Source organism: Vombatus ursinus, unplaced genomic scaffold, assembly GCF_900497805.2.
Source record: "Vombatus ursinus unplaced genomic scaffold, bare-nosed wombat genome assembly UNPS02014807.1, whole genome shotgun sequence".
Taxonomy (NCBI): Eukaryota; Metazoa; Chordata; class Mammalia; order Diprotodontia; family Vombatidae; genus Vombatus; species Vombatus ursinus.
This window is the reverse complement of record NW_020954585.1, coordinates 63,143,876-63,150,857: the sequence shown is the minus strand read 5'-3', so window position 1 is coordinate 63,150,857 and position 6,982 is coordinate 63,143,876.

Genomic DNA, 6,982 nt, shown 5'->3' with positions numbered 1-6,982 from the left:
TTTATATACACATACAAGTAAAATTAAAAACATTACCCAGAATAACAGGAGGTAAGAAAACTTAATTTTCTTTAAGAGAGAATTTCATTTGTTCTTTATCAAGACGTTTTGGAATCTTAAGGAAAAGGTTTTATTCTTCTCTCATATGTAAATGTGGAAATCTTTCAAACTAGAATTTTAAAGAGAAATAATGTTGCATTTTAGAGAGAATACTGGTAATTTTGTAAAGCAGAGTGTACTTAAATGAAGGCTGGTTTTCTCCAATTTTCTGCTCCATTTAAAAATCACTTTTTGCCTCCAACTATAGACAGAAAACAACTACTCTGGGAATAAACTTGATTATAATTCTTGGAATTTTTACATAATTTATTGCCTGAGTGAACCAGAAAATTATAGGAGAGCCAGCAAAATGCCCTAGTTAGATTTCTTATTAATAAGTGAAACATATCAAATTGTTTACTATATAAATATGACAAACCTTGTTTTATAAAAATCAGAACCTCAGGATATTTGCTTACTTAATCACTATAGGTCTCTCCATTGATAAAGATGGATTCATTGTTTTGTGTGCAGCAGTGCTAATTAGCAAGATAAGCAATATGTTTTAGAGAAACTTAAGTAGTCTTAGAATAAAGTTGAAAACCTAGGTTATCTTTTAATTTTAAACAGTTTGTGTGTTACATTGCTGTCATCTACAAATTTTATTTTCCATGGATTTTTCTCTTAAAATGTGCCAGATACCTTTTTTGTGCTTTGGATGAATTTTTATTTATGTATACTATTTTTTATTCAAGTGTTTTTTATTTTGACTGGAATGCCCATTGATTTAAATTATATTTATTTTTGTACTTATAGTAATTTTCACCAACTTTGCTTCTAGGCAAGCAGCAAAATAAACTTTTCATCATTAAAGCTCTAGTTTGTTGTTTAGTTATTATTTGCGGGGAAAATGAGAAAAGAAGATGCCACTTTAAGGGGTCACGGTAAAAACTTAAATTTGTCAAAACTTTTCAAATCATGCAAATATGGTATTTTTAAAATTAGAATTAAATATTCAATAAAAAGTGTACTTTCTTTTAATTATCTTTGCACAGTGGGAAAGAATGTGTTTGATTTGGAGTCCAAGGACCTGGGTTCCATTCCTGGTTTTGCTACTTCCCTCTGTTACCTTTGGCATATATCTCTTCAATTATCTGGACTTTGGTTTCTTCTTCTTCTATAAAAGAACGAGGTTGGACTAGATGCCCTCTGAGGTCCTTGCCATCTGGAAAGTTAATGCTAAAGTGTGGTATGGGATTTGAGTTTGAATTAATTGGACTTCCCAGGAATTGTTAGTGGTCTCATCAGTTAAAACTGCCACTCCGCATCATAAAATTTTATCTAATCAGTCACAGAAATATTAAGGAATATTATCATGCTCAAGTGTTTCATGATAGTTTGGTGGTGAAACCTGGGTTCTCAAAGGCAATGCAAATAGGGCATACCAAGGCAGAAGAGTTTCAGGGAAGGGTCACATTTGCCTTTATTGGACCCAATATCAGTCTAGTTAAGTTTGTTTGTTCGTTCGTTTTGACTAGGCAACTGGGGTTAAGTGACTTGCCCAGAGTCATACAGCTAGTAAGTATCAAGTGTCTGAGCCGGATTTGAACTCAGGTCCTCCTGACTCCAGGGTCAGTGCTCTAGCCACTGCGCCACCTAGCTGCCCCTTAGTTAAGTTTAAAAAGAAAAACTCGTCTGCCAAAATACTGACCAACAGGTGATTTTTTTTTTTAATCACAGAGATCATTATTAAAATGTGGAAGGGTTATGATCAATGTTAGTGGAAGGAATATATTCATCCTATCAGATCTTTTGGAGTATAACTGAGGGGAAAAGAAATTGAGGTAAGAATAAAATTAACACTGAAACCTAGAAAGTTTCCCTTGTAGGCACTGAGTTTAAATGGTAACTTGCAGAGTTCTGAAAATGTTTGTTGCTATATTGTCATGTAGCAAATAACGTCTGGTACCCAAATAGGCATAATAAGTTAGATATACTTAGGATGAGTGAAGAAGTGAAACCAATATGCTTCCTGCAGGAGCTACTTTTCTCTCTCAGTTTCTTTATATGGAAATATAATAGTTTCTTACTTCTCATAGGCACATGTGATGCTGTTGAAACTACCTGATTATCCCTTTTATTTACTCATCCTACCTTGGGGATTGCCCACTTAGCCTTCATTTGTTTTTCTGATTTGAAAAACTTCCACCTTCTACAAGATGTTCCCAATCCTCCTTATTAATATTTTCTCAATGAAATTATCTACTGTATATACACTGTTTATACATAACTGTTTGCATATTATGTCTCTCTGAATTCCTTGAGAAAAGAAACTTTTTTTGTTTTTCTTTGTGTCTGCAGCACTTGTTCAGTCATTTTTCATTTGTGTCCAAATCTTTGTGATGCCATTTGGAGTTTTCTTGGCAAAGATACTGTAGTGGTTTGCCATTTCTTTTTCTTGCTCATTTTACAGATGAAGAAACTGAGGCAAACAGGATTAAATGACTTACCTAAGGCAATATTGCTAGTGTCTAAGACCAAATTTGAATTTGGGAAGATGAATCTTCATGATTCCAGGCTTAGCACTTTCTCCACTGTGCCACCTAATTGCGTTTTCTCTCACTTAGCACCGTGCTGTTAAGCAGCATGGAAGAGTGTTTATTGCTTGGTGACTAAGAGTAAAGAGTTTTTTTTTCCTTTGGGGCCACTAACTGATTGAATAACCATTCACAGGTAATTGGGTGCTTTGTAGCTATATTTTATCAGTGTAGGTAAAATTTCTGCACTGCAGGATCTGTAACCCCTCTTTGCTATCTAGTCTAGTCCAATGGAATTCTTGTTTTTCCATAAATTCTCCATAACAGTTTGACCCGATATACTGAAGGCCTTCCTCTTGTTATTTTCTGTATCCTTGGGTTCACAGTGTGTCTTTTGTCTTCTCAGCATCTCATTAATGTCTTTTATTCCTCTTATATTTAAGTCATGATTGTTAATATGGTACAATCTACTTGTACCCATCATTCTCTATTCTATTGTACTTTACTTGTAATTTTCCAAATTATGGGGTAGGTTTGGAGTTTTGGTTTTTGTTTCATTTGATTCAATAAAAAAACAAGTGTCTTTTCATGTACAAGCCACAGGGATACCAATGTGAAGTTACAACCTGTCCTAGCAGAGAGGATACAACACACATACAAATATAATACAAATTAAAATGTTACAGGAGAATAAGAATTCCAAAGAGCATTATAAGATAGGTGTCAAACATGCAGTCCACTAGCTGCAGGTAGCCCACACAAGATTAAAATGTAATTGGGACTACTTGAAAAAATAAAAATTCAACAAAACAGATAATATTACATTTTAAAAGTCACTATGCAGCCCACAGGGATTTATGGTTTAATGGCTCCTGTTTTTTGTTTTTCAAAATTATTTTTATTTATTTCTTAAATATTTCCCAATTACATGTAAAGATTTTTTTAACAATCATTTTTAAAAGTTGAGTTTGTGGAAAATGATTTTCTTAGTAATCATTACCTTGGAAACTCAGAGCTTCTCCATCCCCCTTTCTTTTAAGTTCAGTCCTTCAGAAAGACATTAAGATGTAATTTAAATGGATCTATACCTGCTCATTATGTTGCCTAGACAGGTTGATTCCTCCTTATTGTCAAGACAGGTGATATGGAAATTGATGTCTCTTTGACCAGGATTGAGTGACCTGGGTCACATACTGAATCAGACCCTTATTTTAATATGGCCCACCTCCCAGAGTTGAACACCTACTCTTCAAAGGGCATAAAAGGCTGTACCCCCAAAATCTCAATTCAAATCAGTTCTGAATTGGCCCCCTTAGGGGGGCCCAGTTTTGGACTGAACTCCCATGTAATGTATGTCAAGCCAGCTTGAGAGAAATTAAACCGTGGGCACGCACCCCAATTTCTTCTCTTAGAGTTGACTAAAATGGGGGTTTTTGGGGGTTCAAAACTTTCATATTCTCTCCTCCCATCCCCCCCTTGAGAAGGCAAACAATTTGATTTTAATTATACATGTGAAGTCATGCAAAATATTTCCATATTAGCCATGTTGCAAAGGGAAACAATAGAATAAAAAAAGTATGCTTCAATATGCATTTAAGAGTTGATCAGTTCTCTCTCTGGAAGAGGATAGCATTTTTCATCATGGGCCCTTTGGAATTGTTTTGAATCATTGTCTTGATAAGAGTAGCTAAGTCTTTTATGGTTTATCATCCTTACAATATTGCCTTACTGTGTAAAATGTTCTAGTTCTTACTTCATTTTGCATCAGTTCACATAAGTCTTCCCAGGTTTTTCTGAAACCTTACTGGTCATTTCTTATAACACAATAGTATTCTATTCCATCATAATCATATACTTGAACTTGATCAATCAGCCTTTCCTCAATTGATGGGCATCCCCTCAATTTCCAATTCGTTGCCACCACAAAAAGATTTGGGTTTTTTCCCTTTTCTTTGATCTCTTTGAGACACAGACTTAGCAGTGGTATTGCTGGATCAAAGGGTATGCACAGTTTTATAGACCTTTAAGTGTAGTTCCAAATTGTTCTCCAGAATGGTTAGACTAGTTCACAACTCCACCAACAGTTAGTGTTCCAATTTTTCCACATCCGTTCTCAAATTTGTCATTTTTCTATTCTGCCGTGTTAGACAATCTGATAGCTGTGAAGTGTTACTTCAGGAGTTGTTTTAATTTGCATTTCTCTAATTTAAAGTTTTCTTATATGACTATTGATAGCTTTGATATCTTCTGAAAACTGCCTATTATATCCTTTGACCACTTAGCAACTGGGGAATAGTCATTTTTATAAATTTGGCTCAGTTCCTTATATAGTTTTTTGTTTTTTTATTTTTTGTTTTTGGTGAGGAAATAAGGGTTAAGTGACTTGCCCAGAGTCACACAGCTAGTGAGTGTTTTGTCTGAGGCCGTATTTGAACTCAAATCCTCCTGACTCCAGAGCCAGTGCTCTATCTACTGCGCCACCTAGCTGCCCCTATTCCCTATATAGTTGAGAAATGAGGAATGGCCTCCATTTTTATTTGAGTTTGGCACCACTGTTCTAAGAGACTTCAGGGAAAAAGAGATCACTTTCAGTTAGGGTCATCTGGGAAGGCTTAGGATTTGAAGCTAGAAGAGACCTTAAAGATCATTTGGTTTGATCTCATTCTACAGATTAGAAAATTGAGGTCTAGAGGTGACTTGACTCATATGAGGTCATGTATATAAAAGTATTAGAGTCAGGGTTTGAACCTAGGTCTGCTGACTCTAAATACAGCGATCTATAAGTTTAAGCTCCTTCATTCAGCCCAAGACTACATAAAAAGACAGCCAGAAGCCTGAGGGCTTTAAGAAAGGGATCCCACTAGAAAAGCCAGAGTGAGCTCAGGGAAACAAGTCTGAAATCTTCCAGAATTCTCATCAGGGTTGCTTCAGGAACACTTGAAAACAGTAACACTGAGAGGGCATGTTCCAGGGGGGCCTGGAAATTACCTGACACTCTCAGGATGAACCAAAGGCACTAACTGTGCACAGGAGACTGACATGCTACTAGGGGTAGTGGAAGTCAGCAGTTAAAAACACAGGAAAATCAGGAACAGGAATAGGCCCTGACTACCCCATCCAAGAGAATGAGAGGGAGTGCAACCTGGCCCTGGTAGGAGTCCCAAAGAAGGAGCTGAATCTAGGAATATGAGTAAACAGAGAGTAATAAAAACCTTTTAAGGGATATACAAGAGGTAAACCCAGAAAATGAAAGTAAATCCATAACACCACAAAAAAGAGCCTCAGAGAAAAAATGGCTTGACCACCAGGGTTATAAAAATACCTGGAAGAAATAGGAGAAAGGAAGAAAGAAAGAAAAAGAAAAAAGGAGGAGAAAGAAGAAAAAGGAATGAGAAAAGAAGGAAGGAAGGAAAAAGAAAAGGAAAGAAGAGAGAAAAAAATCTAGAGAGGGAAAAATTAACTTTTCTCAACTAACAAAAAATATGTTTTTTTCCTCCAGCTTCCCCTTGCACTTAAAAAAAAAACCAAAACAAAACTCTTGTCACAGATGTGCATAGTAAAGCAAAACAGATTCTTGTATTGGCCAAGTGCAAAAAATATATGTCTCATTCTTCATCCTGAGTCCATCACCTCTGTAACAGGAAGTGAGTAACTTGCTTTACCAACAGGCCTCTGGAATCATAGTTAAGTCGTGCTAATCAGAGTTCTTAAGTCTTTCAAATCCGTTTGTCTTTGCATTATTTTTGTGTAAATTGTTTTCCTGGTTCTGCTCACTTCATTCTGCAACAGTTCATACAAGTCTTCCCAGGTTTCTCTGAAACTCCCTTTCATAATTTTTTACAGCACAGTAGGATTCTCTTGCATTTATATACCATAATTTGTTCAGCCATTCCTCAGTTGATGGGTGTCCCCTTCCCACCTCCAGTTTCTAGTTCTTTGGTACCACCAAAAGAACTGCTATAAATGTTTTTGTATACATGGGTCCTTTTCCTTTCTCTGATCTCTTTGGTAGTGTGTGGGACAAAAGACCACCTACCTAAATTTGAATCAGAGTCTTGACAAGAATTTGCAAAAAGGAAAGCTGCTTTGTTGGCTTTCTTGAGAAAGGACACCCCTGTGTCGCCCAAAATGGCGTCAGCCAAAGAGTGCAAGAGTGCTTTGTTCAAAATGGGTTTATATAGACCCTAGCACAATAGCCCACCCTAACCTCCTTCCCGTTGGGCCACTGGCTGAGCCTCAAGGGCACAATCTATTTGCATAAATCTTCCACAGCAATGAAGAGAACACAGGAATACAGAGATCGCAGCATGTTCCCCTTTTCAGGGCCCCATGGTTTCAACAGTCTTCTACACAAGGTCATATAGCTAGAGGACGAGATAAAACAGGATACACTATAGTTCAGGAAT